Source organism: Octopus bimaculoides, chromosome 6 (genome assembly GCF_001194135.2).
Source record: "Octopus bimaculoides isolate UCB-OBI-ISO-001 chromosome 6, ASM119413v2, whole genome shotgun sequence".
Classification (NCBI taxonomy): domain Eukaryota; kingdom Metazoa; phylum Mollusca; class Cephalopoda; order Octopoda; family Octopodidae; genus Octopus; species Octopus bimaculoides.
The window spans coordinates 9,265,513-9,284,527 of NC_068986.1; the positions used below are offsets into that span (position 1 = coordinate 9,265,513).

General features: G+C 37.1%; 1 long non-coding RNA gene across 1 annotated transcript; it reads right to left on the reverse strand.

The window, feature by feature from the left end:
• Nucleotides 1-2,221: 2,221 nt before the first annotated feature.
• On the reverse strand, nt 2,222-19,015 carry LOC106873550 (uncharacterized). Its single transcript, XR_008264357.1, has 4 exons — nt 18,980-19,015; nt 14,644-18,545; nt 3,083-3,190; nt 2,222-2,318 (listed from the first exon to the last, which is right to left on the reverse strand). It is a non-coding gene; the product is annotated as an uncharacterized LOC106873550 (long non-coding RNA).

A 19,015-nucleotide genomic window follows, 5' to 3' on the forward strand; every position in this document is an offset into this window, starting at 1 on the left:
TATAAACTTACAGTTAAGGCCGTCCCTTAAGGTCTAGTGGCACGAACGGCATCATGTTAATTGTAGTTGTACAAAGCCGATCTGAACGCTGCTTTCCATGACATGTTAACACGTCTTTCTTGATTAACGGATGACATAACTGGGAGAGGAGGGGTTTTTTGGTTTTTTAGTCTTGGGTTTTCTTTCATGTAGGTTTAGTTGTAACACTTCAGTTTTTCTGAAATTCAACATTTATTTAAACACTTATGGCAGTTGATTCTTCCATATGTCTACGAATTACTTCTATTTATTTTTGTTGTTTTCATGAAACATTTCTCACTCGTGTTTTGGTAAATAATCAGTTATTCTTAGGATTAAACTCGGCTCTCAGTTAAGAAAGTAATCTAATCTTTGCCAACATCAGATGCGCACCAGTGCCATGGTGACTATTGATTGACTTGCTTGGTTGGCAACGTATTAAGAATGAAACATGTCATAAAAAGAAAGCTAATTTAGGACATCATCTTTCAGATCCAATTTACTCTATTTAACATTGGTAGGCCAACATATCAAAGACATTGTCTTTTTTCCTTTTTTCAATTTTAGTTTAGCTATACTGTTGCATGACTTCTACTGACATTAGGAAAAATGTAGGCTAAAATAAGGATGTATTGTTATACTTTAGCTGTACATCAAGGTCATACCCACCCTTTTAACCCATCAGTTTGTCTTTGTGAAACATGTAAGTGAAAAAGAAAGTCAATAAACCATAACATGTGTGTAGCAATCTTCTGAGTTTTTCTTCTTGGATGTTCTTTGCTTCTCATTTTTTCAACTCCATTTTAATACATACCAAGCACCGGTTCACAGTCACACTTAAATGGAAGGCAAAAGACATCTCAGTTGGTCCCTGGTATCCCAATATGAAAATTTCCCTCACCAGGGGGTAGGGGAATTACTGTTGGTGGATTCCTTAACATATTTCTAAGTCTGAATGGGTTAAAACAAGAACATATTGCCAGACTGACTCCTGTGCTGGTGGCACGTAAAAAGGCACCCACTACACTCTCGGAGTGGTTGACATTAGGAAGGGCATCCAGCTGTAAAAGCATTGCCAGATCAGATTGGAACTGGGTGCAGCCTCCTGGCTTGCCAGAACCCAGTCAAACCGTCCAACCCATGCCAGCATGGAAAGCAGACGTTAAATGATATTGTGTCAGCTTTCTATAGACAGGTGCTCTCCTTACCACTCCAAAAACAGCAGCTTTCACAGATGATTACAAATTCTCCTTGCTTTGAAGGGAGTAACTTTCTTCCAACAACCAACTCTACAAGTGACTCTATACACACACTGAGGGATATATGCTAGAGAGAAAAATGTTGGCGTATTTTGATTTGGCCAGCTACAAACTATAAACGAATGCCTTGGATGATCATTGTTATATCGTTTAAAGTCTTGTTTTCCTTGTTGGCATGGGTTGAGCAGTTTGACAAGATCTTGAGAGCTACACTAGGTTCCAGTTTCCACTAGATGCTTTTTATGTGGCAGCACCATAGGTTATGGTATTATTGATTGAAGTATATTGAGTACGCTGAAGAAAAATGGGAAGACTTCTGGGTTTTTTACTGATTATTTTGGAGATTTCTTCATGACTAACCCTTGATTTTGCCATCTGCCAAGCAAATTAATAGAAATCTATTCAACAGGGTTAATAAATTTACAGACTCCTCCAAATCAAAACTAAAAAAAAATTATCTTCAAAAATATGTTTTACAGAAGGGCATCTTGCTATGTAGATGCATTAAAGTTTACACTGCTTAAGCATGACCTTAGCTTATATAAGAGAATTTACCCGTGGGATCACATTTAATACTTATCCCTATTAATTTTGAAACATTAAGCTCATTTTGATCACTTTTACTGCTTAGCATTTAAGCTGGCCATATCCAAGTGAAATATTCTGACCTTCACACCCACCCTATAATGTCATTTGAAAAGCCATCACAGCAAAATCTCAAAGCCGAGGTTGATTCAATACAATGTGGATAAATAAGCATTACATTTGACGGAGTAATTTGAATGCTAAAAGAGTGAAACAGGAAGTAAAGATTATGATAGAAACCCCAACAGTCATACTCGACACATCTGACATAAGGAGGCAGCTTTTGCTTAAACATCAGTCATTAATCAAATGTCAGCATGAAAAATACAAGCAGGATCAGAAAAGACAAATTACAGAAGCATTTGTAGAAAAATAGATTTATTTAGTTAAAAAGGTTTTTATGTACATTCATTCATGCTTCCAGGATGAATAGAAGCCTCCACTTCCACAAGTAATCTGGAGTAAAGAGAAAGAAAACATTAAGCATAACATGTCAAAACAGTACACGAAAAGATAGCAGTAATTAAAACAGGGACTGAGACAACAATAGTTAAGGATGGTCATTATTAATTTAGCACAAATAAAATTATTTCTATTTCACTCAATCAAAAGGTGGCAAATTGGAAGCAAAGACTCTGACAGGAGCAGAATTAACAGCCTGATTGCGAAGTAGCTGTGATTACAAGTTTATCAACCAGGATAAAGAATTATTTGTAGCATTAAAATGGAGGCAGGAACAATGTCCAATGACAGATAAGCTGAGGGATACCAAAATGTGCCTTTAGCCGCAATAAATCAATAGAAGCTATTTTGTCATGACAACATCATCATCATCGTTTAACGTCCGCCTTCCATGCTAGCATGGGTTGGACGATTTGACTGAGGACTGGTGAAAACCCGATGGCTACACCAGGCTCCAATCTGATTTGGCAGAGTTTCTACAGCTGGATGCCTTTCCTAACGCCAACGACTCAGAGAGTGTAGTGGGTGCTTTTACGTGCCACCGGCACAAAGGCCAATTGGGGGGTACTGGCAACAGCTACGCTCGAAATGGTGTCTTTTACCTTTTTTTTTTAATAAATACACACACGATCCATACAACTGAGATACATCATTAAAGTATAAATACCCACTTAAAACTAATCAATTTAAAATCATTAACTGTCACACTAACATCTTGTACTAAAGACTTACAGACAAGAAGTTTTCAATGAACCTACCTTGTTTCCTGCTCAAAAGTTCCAAATTGAAGTCAGTCAGAACTGATCGATTTGCAGAAGGTTTTCCTCTTCGATATCACAGCTAGGATTATAATTTTAAAAAAAGTCCTGAAGAAAAATTGAATAAAAAGGATTCACATTACCAAAAATAATCATTGTTTCTTACTATAAGCACAAGGCCAGAAAATTTGGGAGAGGAGTTGATTACTTGGTTCTTATTGAAATTGACCATGAAAGGATGAGAAGTGGAGTCTCAACCGAGGCAGAATTTGAAAATAATACATAACTCAGTGGTTAACAGACCAGATATACCTAAAGACATATAAAGACAGTGATGGGTGGAAGATATCATTTAGTTAAGTTTCATCATAAACTTATTGAAAGATGTAGCAAAGATTGTTTGCCAACATAACATGGCAGCCCTGGTTTAGGACGAATGTTGCTGTAATTTAGCCCCAGGAGACATTGTCTCCAGTTGGCTATGCAACACGATCTGTGTATTACGATTTCCGGGTTACTTCCCTTCATCAGCACAATAATTGTTCGGACAGATAGAGGTAGCGCTGCCAAATTCCCACTCGAAATATATAGTTTTCAAAGTGACAACTAGTCACTGATCTATAAATTAGGAAATTACTATTTTTAATTCTCACAACGAGAGAAATTCGGCAACAGTACTTTGGAGTAAAGATTGTTTGCCAACATAACATGGCAGTCCTGGCTTACAACGAATGTTGCTGTAATTTAGCCACAGGAAAGATATTCTAAAACAGCTTTGTTACAGAAAAGGTATGATTCTGTGCATGGTAATACAATGTGGCAGTCTCCTGGAATAAAGTAGGAATCTATAAATATACAACATTATGGGGAGGGAGGAGGAAGAGTACCTTATTTCTATTTTATCTTCTTTCAGAGCTACCATTAACTTGCTTATAATTTGGCCAAGATAATTATAATACAGAATGCAGAACTTGTATTTTGGGCTTTGATGTTTTATTTCACTGCAAATCAGTCACTATAGGATGGTGCATCATCACTATTATTCTATTGTCATCCAATCATCATAACAGAGAAAGATGAAAGTTTAGCACTCCTTTCATCTTACTAAAAAAAAAAAGTTTCATAAACGGGAAGAGAAGCATTAAAATTCTGATGTGGAACATTTACACTGGAGAAGGAAGCAGAATGAGATGTGACCTCTCCACATAACAACCAACAAATCAGAAGCAGTTTTTCATAAGCTCAGAGTTTGTTCTTCAATATTTTAATACCAACAATTATTGTCTAGCAGATTCATGCTTATCCAACTCCTTGCCCTACGACACCCAATCTCTTATACACAAGTTACATTAAATACATGTGTAGTATGCGTGACTTTCCATTATAGATCGAAGTAGTCTCCCCTGCCGTACTATTATAAATTAGTCTTGCTCTGAGGCCAATTTCTGGTTTGTAGCAAACTCAAATGCTGAATACAACCCAAGTCTGCAGGCTTTATATGTCAAACCAAACATTGAAGCGTATGTTTGGGCTATCCACAGACAAGCGTTTAATTATTCAGGAGACAACCTCTTAGCAAAGGAGTGAATACTTTAAAGCCATAACACTGCTGAGCAATACACAGATGACTAATAAAGGAAGCCTTAATGGCTTTTATTCCTCACAGATAAAACAAAGTTTAATTGACATTAAAAACAAAAAAAAATGCTAGATCTGCAAATCTATGAACAAACATTTGAAACGTCAGCATCTTTCACACGGCCTGTCTCAGTTTAATGAAACTATGGTTGATCTTTCAACAGTGGCAGCATGTAGTTCTGCTGCAGATTAAATGCCCCACAAAGAAGCAAGAAGAGACCTTATGCTATGTTCTGCTCATCTCCATCTTCAGTGGCAACCAAAATAAGCTGCGTTTTCTGCTGGTTCACCTCCCTGTTTCTCATGGGTTGTTAATAATTATTAGAATAAATGGAAGAATTAGTGGCACAAGCAGAAGGAGGCAGCTACCTCCATTACGTTGAAGGTTAATGGAGTGTCAAGCCAGTATTGAATTTTCAAATGATTATTATGAGTGAATCATTCTCCATTATCTATAATCTTTGTTCTGTCATTCCCAAGACAAAACTTCCTTAGGCACCACTCGGACAGTGGAACCGTCTGAGATCTCAACTCATAGCTGAAAGATCTAAACAACATTCTCTGTATGACCAGAAATTTATAAATTCTAAGACAAGATATTTGCTAAAAGAGGGTTTAGGTGTTGGTTACACCTGCTGATAACCATTAGAAACATATGGTTGCGGATTATTCATAGACAATAAACCACTGTGTTGTTAGATGTCTTCTCTCCATCACATATTGAGATGATGGAGAAAGAAACAAGGGTACATTGAATCCACAAAGTAGAGATAAGAGAAAGCTTATGCTGCATTCGATACTCGTCACTACTTCTACTATTTTAGATTCCTTTTGGAAATCACTAATGAGGTCATTAGCTTTCAATATATAATTAGTATTTGAAAAAAGGACTGAATGCCACCATTGCATATACATGGTCTGATCAATAAGTATCCAGACTGTTGCCATAGTAACGAAACTAAAGCACGCAGAGTGAAGCCGCTTGGCACAGATTAACCTTGAACTCTGCTGTGCACGGAAGATGTGTAGTGTATGTTTGTCACATTAACTATAATAGAGAAAGTGGAGCAGAGAATCTGCATTAAACTTTGCCAAAAACTTGACGATATCTACTCAGAGTTTTTATCATACTTCACACAATCTAGGAGATGTTGTACAACTGAAACCTGAATGTCTTTTTGGTCAGCTGAAAGCAGTTTTGGTACAAAGCTGGCAGACGTGCATCTCATACCCAAATCTTCACTGATAACGGACTGAAATGCAATTAATCTGCACATCCTCCGATAAGGCACAGATGGTGATTCGATGATCTCCCATCACAGCTGCATGCACATCTGTAATGTTTTTCTCAATTCTGCTGGTTGCAGGTTTCCCAGAACATTCATCAATGACATCTTGGCCATTTTGGAAACGTCTGAACCACTCGTACACTTTCTGCAACTTGGCATAGGCTTCTGAACAGGTATCGCCATGAGAACTTTGTCATGGTCAATGTGACAATCACACGCTACACACTTTCCTTCCAAGCACTGCTGTAGACAGCAGCAGTGAGCTAGAATGTTAAAACTTAGTCGTTTGCACAGCAGAGTTTAAGGTCAATCTTTGCCAAGCAGCATCACTGCATGCTTTAGCTTTGTTACTATGGCAACAGTCCAGATACTAAATAATCAGACCTCATATTAACATAAATTTGTGGATATAACCAGAACGCCGATGATCACAACCTCAAGATTCTAAAATAAAATAACCTTGATTTAAACAAAGAAAAAGTGGGCATTCTTTTACCTACAAGACCAACAATACATTTATTAGATCAGATCCAAAACATATTTGACTGTTCCTTCGTCTTCCTCACACCAAAGAGATGACAACTCTGAAGTATGCAATTGAATACTGACATTTCCTTAGAAATTCTGTCCTTTAGTCCCCTTTCTGTCTTCAGCCCTGAAAGCTTTTGAGAATCTAAAGCAGGATATTGCCAACTTTGCTATGAAAGCTATTGATCCTGCTGAGACCAAAGCTTTGGATTATGTCATTGCTGCTATCCTATGTCAGTCAGGATACCCAATGACTTCCTGTTCAACAACACTCAACTGAGCAGAAACCTTTTATAGAAAGGGAAATCTACATTATTGTCGAGACTCTTCACCTACCAATTCTAGTTGCTAACAGATAAGGAATCGGTTGCCATCATGTTTGATAGTAAACGGAATGGGAAAATTGTTGGCATTTAAAACTCTCAAGTTTTTAATAAGTCACTTTCTAATGCCAGGGAAGGACAATGCTGCTGGTGGTGGTGGTGGTGGCATTCAGTTATGGAATATTGTTGAAAAGTCACACAATAAATACTTTGTTGTATGTGTGAGCAAACAATTTTCCATATTTATCCTTTAACATGTTTTCTATGCTGGCATGGGTTGGACAGTTTGGGAGGAGCTCATAAGGTTTGTGCAGCTAGATGCTGACCCTGATGCCAAAGAGGAAATCTGGGGAGAAGCAAAAGCATGATCTCTACATGCTCCACATCTCAGACAGCCAAGATTTTAGAATTCAATATCCATTTTTGTGATAAAAGCTCCTCAGTCCTTGAGTAGCTTTTACCTAAAACAAGAGATTTGCTGACCATTGTGGAGGAATTCTCAAATTTCACTTTTGCTTTCCCATAACCAAAATTCTTCTCAATTTTTGCAAAGACACCATATATTCACTCTGATCATGTCAAAGGATCATAAAAAAATTCCTCCCTCAGCAAAGCAAAGATATTGGCAGAAAACACTCCTTACAATTCAGAAGGAAATCGGCAAACAGAACAATACACTGGAATAATTTGAAGACCAATATCACTGCCCCTGAAATTGCCAACACTTGAAACCAGCAGAATGGAGACTACTACTTCTTGATGTATTCCACATGATGATCTTTTCCCACAATCAATGGAAATCTTCAAATGGTTAGTCTATCTGTCTTTGGTCCTCTTCTTTAGCTACCAAGATATCAATGAAATAAATACAACCTTTTAGTAAAGGAACTCAATGTGAATTCTTACTTCACAGACGTCAAGGTCTCACCCTGTTCCTCCTTCAGTTCAATCTGGTCCCTAAACCTGCTTCCCAAACAAACTAACCCTCAGAACACACCTTCCCCTCCTCTACTCGGTATTGCTACAACCAGGAAGACTTTGGTTGGTTCTTCTGAATCAAAGACAAGTAAAAACAATGACCCTTTCTTCACACTAAACCCAATCCTATGGGTTACGTCCTACCGTATAAGTGTAGGAGTATATATCTTGAAATGTTTAATTTAGCTGGCTACAATGACTGGCAATGTAATACCAAGTAATTCAAAAAGTGAGAATTGAATTAGGACTTGCCATCATAGAAGTAGTCTCCCCTGTTTGTTGCGCTCTTTATAAATCAGTCGGACTTTGTGGCTTATCTTCCAGCTTGTAACAAAAACAATGAACTGTAATAAACACTGGCTTCTTAGATAAATTCATTTCTTTCCAATATTGTTTCAATCAGCAAGAAAAGTGCTTTATGGGGTCTTTTATAGCTCAATTCTCTACATTTCTGACATTTGAATAAATTTTATCCCTTTTCAAATGTAAGACAATGGAGAAGGAAGAGACAGCCCTTTTGACACCAGTCTGTCTTTGCTTTCAATCAAACTGCCAAAGCTGTACAGAACATTTGTCCTGTGTATGGAGAAAGTGTTCTAATTGAGAGACTTTGTTTTCATGCTTCGGGGAAGGGAAATTCTTCCTCACAAACTCTCCATGTTCCAACCAATCTGTTCAATTCAATGACTAGTGATTAGACCAAACAAGCTCATCCATGAGGACCCATACCAATTCCCCACTAAGGACATGGCTCAGCAGATGGAATGCTCTCATGAAACTGCTGTTACCTTCACTTGAAAGGTAAGACCCAAAAATAATGCATAGGTGACATGTTCTCAACAAGAGACAAACCCCCAGCACACCTCTATTGCTGCCAGTTTGCTAACGTGAGATGCTGCATCTATGCAACCCAATGATCTGCATCTGGTAGGATTAGGAAGGGCTAATCCACTACGAAATAAAAAGAACCAATGCATTGGCTTAATGATGTAATCCAGCTGAAACCACCAGACTGGCAACATGGTGTGCTTCTTCAACACAAAAATGCCCCGCCTCACCCACGATTGCTAATCTGACCAAGAAACTATAAATGCTATTCAAGAGCTCAGTTGAGAAATTCTACTTCACCTACACTATTCCCTAAATATAGCGCCTAGAGACTATCTCCATTTTCAGTCACTCTGAGCGGTATTTATTTCAATAATGTGAGGCTGAAAAAAGTGGCTTGATGAATTCTTCCAGTCAAGACAAACCATTGACAAAGAAGTCAAACAACAAAGGAGAATATATCATTGACTGATTTATTTAACTTGATGGAAACTGATTAAAATAATGAGAAAAAAAAAAGAAACAAGAACAACGTTATTCTAAAATACCAAGGATAATATAAAGACATGGCTCTCTGGACCCTAACAAAGGAATATAAAACCAGATGCTCTTGGGAAATACATGCAACATCGTTGTCATCACAGAATCTAGAATTGAAGAACTTGGCAAGCACCAAAGTTCTAGTAAACAGGAAAACAGACAGACAGATGCCTCCTCTCAGGTATGTAACTCAGCTCCATATGTAGGGCAGGAATTCTGTAGGGTGTACCCCATGCAAAGCATAGACACACAAGAAAGTGGAATCACTTGACGGTTAATGAAGAAAGTATAATTGACAAAAGTTGAAAGAGCTAATGCCTCTATTGGTTACAAAATGTCTCTCCCTCAGAATGAAAGGCAGACAGTACAATGCTGGTGTACAAACAAGGTGATACAGTAGTGAGGGACAGGCCTAAATGGAGAGGTCAAGCAAAGGGTAGATGAAGAATGAAGCTAGTATGCTGCTTTGAATGTACAGTAACAGTATTAAAATGTACTGAGAGAAAAATTTGGCAAAAGAGGCCTGGTTCGGCCATGTGAAGAAAATGGACAACTATACAAGGGCCAGTTGCTTAAAGCAGATGGAACTTGTGAAAGAGGGAGACCTAGGAGGATGAGGGATGAAACAGTGAAGGCTGATGCTGAGCCTGATGGAGAAGATGACAAAGGACTGAGATGATTGGCAATTTGTTTTGCTTGAGAATAGCAAAAACAATGTCCTCCTAAAAGCACTGTTTAGGGCTTGTAACAAATTCTGCCCCATCAAACATTCCCCTCACATCCAATCCCTACTTGAAAGCAGAACTGACAGCAGGCATTCTTCCTCCTTGCTTCCATTCCTTTGAAAACATCCACTCGTCCCTCCCTCTGCCATACTTCATCAGTACACCTCTCATATCTGCCATCATTCCCTACACCCCAACATCTTTACTCAGTGTAACCACAGCCACCCCTATGTACCTCTACATCTCCCTCTCATCCTCACTCCACCTTGCACACCCTCCTTCCCTCTCTCACCTCCACCCTTGCTCATTACATTCACCTCTACCTGCATCTCTAACCATGTTACTTCCTCCTCACACCTCTGGCACCCCAACATTACCAGATTTCCCTTCCCAGTTACTACTTCTCACCCATATAATGTTGGGTAGCCATGGATTTTCTTTAAAACAACACACCAGAGGTGTTCCAAACATGGACAGATACAAGGCGTGTTCAATAAACATTTCTCCTAACCCACTTCCCAAGAACTGGCATAATTCTTAGTCCTTCTCTACATAGCCAGCACCAATGGTAACACACTTCTCCCATCACATTATGCAGCTGTGAAGACCTTGTCCGTAGAAGTCGGTAGAGTGTGTCCTAACTCAGATGGTGCAAGATCAGGAGAGTAAGCAGGAGGAGAAAGGCTCTCATAAATACAGGAGGGTGTAACATGCACATTGTGAATTGGAGCACTGATTTGGAGAAGGCAGACTCTTTTAGTCAGCATGCCAGGCCTCTCTGCTTTGATAACATCTTGCAATTTTTGCAGTGGAGAAGCATAATATGCCGTATCAATTGTGGTGCCCTTTGCCAGAAAATCCATCATCACTACACCACGCTGTCCCCAAACGACTGTGAGCATCACTTTGTCTGCTGAGGGTCGGACATGAGACTTCTTTGGAGGTGGTGAGTTATGCTTCCATTGCTTTGACTGGACTTCACAGACTCAAGATTATAGTGATTGACCTACGTTTCATCTTGTGTGATAAGCTTGCCACCAAAATTATTTTCTTGGGTACATTGCCAAAATAGCCTGGGAGCAACTGACCTATTCCTGCTTCTAAAAAGGTGGGAGCATTTGGGGAATCCATTGTGCAGACAGCTTACACATGTGCAAATGGTCGCGAATGATTTTTTCCAGACCCAACACTTACCTTCACTTCTTGGGCTGGTTGCCAAATAGTTATGCAGTGATCCTCCAAAATGGTGTCATCATCATTGGCAGAATGTGGCTGTCCAGGAATAGGATCAGTTTCCACCGATGTCCAACCACATTTGATCTGGTGGTGCTGATGCTTGACTACGTCCTACGATGGTACATTGTCACCAGAAACTTTCATTTCATCGAAAAGTCTCTTTTGGTGTACGACCTTTCAAGTATAAGAACCAGATCACTGATCTACATTCAACTGCCTCCATTATAACACCTTAGTCCACTTCATCGGCCGTAAAAGACAAACGAATACTAGAGGAAAGCTGCAATTTACAAAGTGACATGCAGAAACATGTATGGTTATACCTGTACAATTTCCGTCTGCTGCAATAACTGGAAGTGGGTCAGAAGGAAATTTTAATGATCACCCCTCGTATTTAAAGACGGTGGTATATAAAGGCATGGCTGTGTAACAACCAGTGGGAGAGAGAGAGACATAGGTTTCATAATCCTCATCAATTGTACATTTTCTATGCTGGCATGGGATGGTTTGACAGAACCCAACGTGCCACAGGGTGGCCCCAAGTTCAACCATCAGCTTCAACATGGTTGCCCTTTTCTTGCCATTGTGGCACCAGAGAGGTTGCTGAGACAGAAAAAAGAAAAAAAAATAGTAAGCGGGGTGGGGGTGGGGAAGCACCTGCTTTTGAGTGGAGTATTTAAATAATGGGAGGTGGCTTTATGCCAGATTTTGAAGGGCTAAAGCAATGATAAGGGGACAAGTACAAGTGTCTTGCTATGGAAAGAGGGGATGGGGGAAGAAGGTAACTGGTACAGCAAAGAAAGGGAGGAACAGTAATCTGTAATATTACCCTTAAGTGATGGAGGGCTGAGTGTTAGGAGGATGTGGGGGAAAGCATGGCAGGGAAGAAACAGAATGGTGTGTTTGCTGTAAGGTCCTTCACTTCAGTATTACAAAGCTTGAAATATAATTTAGCAGAAAGGCTCGGTTGTTTCCCTTGAAGTTTGGGGAGAACTAGTATAACTAAAATTTATGAGAAAATAAGATAGTCAGTGGAAAAAAAAAAAAAAAAAAAAAAAAAAAAAAAAAAAAAAAAAGAAATATTTAAATAGGGGACTTGATGCATATTAAAATTGCCATTTAAGGCAAAATCTCTGAATAAATAAGTATTTGCATACTGTCACATCCAATCTATATTCGAAATAATTAAATCGACTTGCTGCTATAAATAGCAGAGAATGAATTCTATAGAATGGGATCATTGAGATTTGAAAGATGTCCCTTATAATTTGCATAAAGCAGGGAGGGAGAAAAGAGCTTGCAATTTCAACAATGTCCCTCATAATTTGTAGTTCCTATCCTAGCTTCAAAAACAGGCATTGTTTAATTTATTATTACTACTGAGACGAAAAATACAAGCAGTAAACCAAAGACATTATGTGGGAGAGGAAGACAAGGCAGGGAGTGTCAACTAGTCTGACGTGGGCTGAGAGGGCTCTGCCATAGGTCGAGTATTGGTGGTTTGCTTGGACTGAAGAAGAGGAGTAAGCTCTGGACTCATGCATTTGGAGGGTTTTTTTCTGCCCCTCCTACAATCCTGTTTATAGGTGACACCTTTGTTGGTGCAGCTTTGCCAAGCAGGGCAGTCTTATGCTTGCATTTCCCAGGTGTCAGGGTTGCTCTCAAACATCTTTGGTGAAGGGTCTGAGTGTATTCTTCAATGACTTTTTTGTCCACCCTGCTGCATGCACTTGCTTTCCACCAATTCACTGTAAAACAGTCTCATGCCAGGCATTCAAACAAAGTGGCCTGCCCACTTGAGTTGCACTCTCCTCAATAGTGTGAAAATGCTTGACAGATCAGCTTGAAAGAGAACCCATGTCTGGGACCTTGTCTTGATGAGTGATTTTCAAATACTTTCTCAGGCAGTTCATCTGGAAGTAGCTTAGCTTTTTTGACATAGTGTTTGTAAACCACCCAAGTCTTACAGGCATACAGTAAGTGTAGGCAGTACAATGACTTGGGTACACCTTCAACATGGTGACCAGCCTAATGCCCCTCTCCCACACTGATTCCATTGAATCAGTGAGTTCTGGATACAAAGAGAAGCAGCAGCAGCAGATCTGAGAGTAAGAACCTGGAGCTTTACAGTAACAAACAGCTAAAACAAGTTAGCTGCACAAAACAACTTTAGGAAAAGTGTAAAAGGCCAATAACAATATCTAGTAGACTTAATGTAAATTCCTTTTTTAACTAGTGACTTGTAATTTCTTCAGTTACCAATTGTAAAAGACTGATCCTTTCACTAACTTATTTCTCTTGAAATTTGCTGTTTCAACTGATTTTTAAAAATAAAGAATTTAGTAAATAGCTTTGTCATTATTAAGCTGGGGTTTGAAATATAAATTAACATGGAATTATCATCATTTCAGGTCTATTTTCCATGCTAGCATGGGTTGGACGGTTTGACTGAAACAGGCAAGCCAGGGAGCTGCACCAGGTCCCAGTCTGATTTTGGCTTGGATGCTCTTTCCAGTGCCAGCCACTCATAGTGGGCGCTTTTTTGTATGTCACTGGCACCAACCACAACTACAATGCTACCTAGCCTGATCAATCTGCTCGAGTACAGCAAATTACTGAAGGTCACAATCACCTGCCATTGCATTCTTGAGACACAACAAAGATCATGCCTTGCTACCTCGTCCCATATCTTCCTGAGTCTACCTCTTCCACAGGTTCCCTCCAGAAACCAGCACTTCTTTACACAGCTGTCCTCATCCATACACATCACATGACCATACCAATGCAGTATTCACCTGTCTTGCACACCACATTGCCTCATGTGCAATTTTTCGCAACACAGTTTTACATGAACATCCAATGAAACATTCTAGATTCATTTCTTTCAAGCCTTCACAACCCACAATCTGCCTTTCACTGAGAGAGGCCTTTGTTGCCAACAAAAGTAGCTCTCTGAACTTTGCTCAGCTTATTCTAGCAGCTAAACTCTCAGAGAATCCACCTTCACTGCTGACTTGGTCACCTAGATTACAAAAGCTATCAACTACTTCTAGGTATTCTCCCTAGAGTCTATTTTCTGAATTATTTCTAGTGTTTGTTGCACCTGCACATCTGCCAGACTTCTAATATTGCTGCATCTCCTGTGTCCATAGCTTGCACCAGGTACATCTAGAATTTCTACCTACACCTTTTCTACATGTGAAGCAGGACCATCTATCTGAAAGGATTTGTGATTTGTCTGCTTTCCTACTAAGACTACTTACAATGGAAGATTGTAATTTATATCAGTTGAGTTGGTGTGAAAAGGGTTCTAAATGGTATCAATGGTGACCCACCAAATCATAGCTTGACTTCCTAAACACAAAAACAGGACTGATTTCTCCAACTTAAATTTAGCAGTTTGACTGGCTTTAAATTTTATAATGACACAGGGAAATGAATAATAATCAGGTAAATGATAATTAAATGTTACTCACCATAGATGCAGCACAAATTTATTTTCAACACTTCTGCAAGCCTGATGGACCAAACTAAAAAAAAATTAAAAATACACTTTTTAAACACTTTGCTATAAAAATGTGAAAAGCATTCATAAAAATCAGGGTTTTCTCACAATCTTTAATGTTCTATTTCTCTACACTAACAATATTCCAAACAGAATTAAAATTTACTGATCTTGTTAAAAAATTCGGTTTATTACCAAACTGCTCTTCTTATCAGCCACTGAACTTCTCTGCTGCTAACAATTTTCAATTCTAAAAATTAGCTACATTTTGCGGGGTCAAAGCACGAAAGATTTACATTAAAATTGCCCCACAGAGAATCATCCATATCACTTGAAGAAAAAAAAAAAAGTCTACGTCTTGACTGTTTAGTGAGATTTTCTTTTCATAGAATTTTTACCAGGTAAACATAAAAGTTCATAGCTATTATATAAAGTATTATAAAATACATTACTTCAGTGCCTCTACAGAAATTGTCATTAAGCCGAAAGTGCATGTAGTAGATTTTTGACCAATCAACTATCAACAGCTGAATAAAGGAACCTCATGGAAAAGTTTACCTGACAAGACATTTTCTTAGCAGACTCTATAGAAAATTCCATTTTCTCTTTTTAAACTATTAAACGAATACAAACAACCAATAATTAGGAAACAATTAACAGTCTAATCTAAAAGTTGGAATTTACTAAAATCCTATCTTACCTGCACTTAAAGGTGTCTTTTTCCTTGGCTGCGACTTGACACTTTAAGCTATCTTGTGAGTTGAAGGGTTAGACATGGCAAAATCCTGTTCAAGCAAAAACTAACTAGACTGGCGTCATTGGGGATGATCATTTCAGAGTTTTTTGGGGTCCATGATCATCAATCAACCATTTTATTTTTTCTGACTGTGAAAAAGCAACTAGCTATGCCACCAATCATATTTGTTTTTATCTAATAAAACTGCTGTAGAAAACCAATTCTTTCTAATTCCCACCACCACAACAGATAAATCTATATTGCAGAGGTTTCATACTCTAATCTGGAGTGATGACACTCAAACATGAAAAATAATAATTTTGCATCAATCATATTAATCTAAAAAAGGCAGTGCTTAATACATAAGAACCAGGAAACATTTTCAGTTGAAAAATTTCAATACTCTGCAAAGAAATATTTAAAGAATCTCATGACAGCAGCATCATGTATCATGCCAAAACATTAACTGTTGATGGGAATAAGCCATTTCTTGGAAATATTCCGATGAACAGTTTTGTTTTTGTTTTTTTTTTTACAACAGAGCAATGCACAACTGAATTTGATAATTTTAAAAAATATTTTGCAAATCAAAGCATTGCTGTCCATGATGGAAGTCTTTGTATGATTAAAAATTAACCGTTATTTGATGCAACAAACAATAATGAAGAAAAAGCTAGGCATCACTGAACAAATGAAACATATAACAACATTTTAGAGTCCATGTAACTCTCATCTTAGTAATGGTAACATTAAGTCAAATTGATCTATCGGTAGAGAAGAATTAAGTTTTAATAACTTCAGAAATTGCTACGATGTAATCTCAAGTTATACATTTTTCAATGTTCAAACACATTTTTTAAATTCTTTTTTTCTTTTCTTTTCAAATTTGATATTAAAAGTAATTTCTCTACTAACTTAAAATTGGTCCCAGGTTTGCATTAAAAGAGCATTTTATGAAGAAACTTGTGATATTTAATAATTTTATACAAATAAGGTTTACAAAAAGATAACCCAAACTGGATGCATTCCAACATACTTCATGTAGCCAACTTATTTTTCCTTTTGTTTTTGGTTTATTTTTAACATTGTTACAAGTATTTTTTAATGAAAATCCATTCTAAATACTAAATTTTGAGTAACTTCAAAATACTTGGAAATCTTATAATAATTCATGTCACTATGTAACAACAGAGCATTATAAAATTTTATAGATTTCAAGTCATTCATTATGAGCTAAATCTAACAAAAAACCAAACTAATGCTTAACACTTTAATCTAGAATAGAGTGAATTAGTGTTTAATGCAACAAAATTTATGTTGGAATATATCTCAGTGCTGTTACATATGGAAGTCAAATTGATTCGTTCAGAAAAATTACTCCATTTAAAACAATACTAGATATAAGCCACAAAAGAAAGCAGAATGGAAGTTCATGTAGAAAATCTGCAGCGGTGAAAGAATTCCTCTCAAAATTGTAGCTTACTCCAAAGTCATGCACACAAGCAAATACATTGGCAGTTTTATGAAAGCTTGCAACTGCAATAAGCTACAATTTCAGGAGACTTGTGTCAAGTAAATCAATGCCTGGAATAAAGACTAATTTTTCATCCAAATACAATTATTAAATATGCTGTACTTAACATTTACACGTTTCTATATTTCCATCTACAGCATTAATAATAGCTAATGTCTCAAACACAAACTTTTGCTAAATAAAGGAGTATTTTTATTAAAATGTGCAGCAAATGTTCAAGAATTAAGTCCAATTCCTAAATTATGTATTTCTGATGATTTGGAACTTCCTTTAAGGAGTAGAAAAATTTTTTTTTAAAAACCCAAACATCAAAATAAAAGAATTTGAAATACAAAGTCTTATGTATCCGTGAACGATGACAACAGCTGCTGCTACTAAAATATTATTAAACAAATTAGACTTCCACAATGAGCAGATGTTTTCTTAATGTATACCCAATAGAAACAGAAATAACACACATTCTCAACGACTAATTTTCAATATTTTATTTTTTAGGGAGAAAAAATTTAAAAAAAAAAGTTTTAAAAAAATGGGTACATGCAAATTTTACTGCAGTTCGATGAAAATGACAGTTGTTTGATAACTGACTAGAAAAAATCAGCTATGACATAATGGTTTGTATCAAAAACATTTACAAACTATGGAAGTGTCTGTAAGACAATGTTCAAATACTCTGTATGGTCACAGAAGATCACTAACACTGTCCATTTATGAGCTGTAGAAATAATAAGTAGTGAAAGACCAGAATCTAAAGAATCACAAACATGTTTTTCACAAATAACATGTGACTTATTACACTATGGAAAGAAGAACACAACAAATATATTGGAAAAAAATCTGGAAAGTCCATTGTTGTTTTTATAACCACCAAAGCTGAACTCAACATTCAAGGAAAGCAATAACAGTTCATAGAGAAACTAGTTTCACACTACTAGGCTCTAGCACCTTTTTATATCTTGCAGTTTCTAGTGTGGAGTACTAACAGTCAGCAAAGTGTTGTCACAAAATACCATCACAGTTGACAGTATTACATGAAAAGAATATTAAACCTGACCAATACTTTGCCTTCATACATTTTCTTAATATAATTAACATTTACGTATTATGCCAAGCAGTGGGCAATGTCAAAGCTTAATTAGACCTAACACAACAACTTTATTATTGTCTGTTTATATTGAAAATTTCAAATCTAGCTTACACATCCCACTTCTAAACTACAAGCCAAATGATTAATATAGAAAATGTCCCAAAATGTGTCAAAGTCTCATACATCTACGGCCAAATATGACCCTTACGCTACGACTGTCACTTGAAAATGTCTTAAAATTGTAAAATGATGATCAAAGCCTGCTACCAAGTCATTTTTTTTTCTCTGTTGTTTCTTCTTTTTATTGGATCTTTTTAATATTTTTTTTTTTTAATTTAGAGTGGTGTTCTTTGAGAGCCACCAATCTGCTTCTGCCCATTTCCTTGGTTACACTAAGTACAATCCTGCCTCTCTTGTGTCTCCTCAGTACTACTACAATTGCCTCTTGCCTGTCTCCACGGTTACACTAAGTACAATTCAAGCTAGCTGCCTCCGTTTCTGCACTGTAAAGCCTGCCTAAACATATCAAATAAAACAGATTAATATTTAAATGCATTTAAAAAATATCATCGCTAGAAAACTCTACACTAACAAGATACAAATATTGTTTTTATCAAGTTATCATATAGGCTAATCATTTTGTCACTTCATTTAGCCTGCAATGAAAATTCCTAAGCTACCACCTAACTAGACTGCAATCTATTTTAACATACTATTATTTTAGAAATTAAAATTAAATATTTTTAGGCAATACTGGTTTGTAAAAGCCTTTCCAGTAACATCCTTATATTAAGAAATCTTCTCCTCAAAGAAGTGAAAAGAAATAAAGTAATCAACATTGCTTTTTATATATAATATATACCCTATTACTCTAATACATACTAAACTGGCTAAAATATCAATTTGAAACAGACCCTCAATCACACAAAACAATCGAAAACTCAAAATACCTGAATGTTAAGTTGCTGCCGGGTTATTTTTTTTTT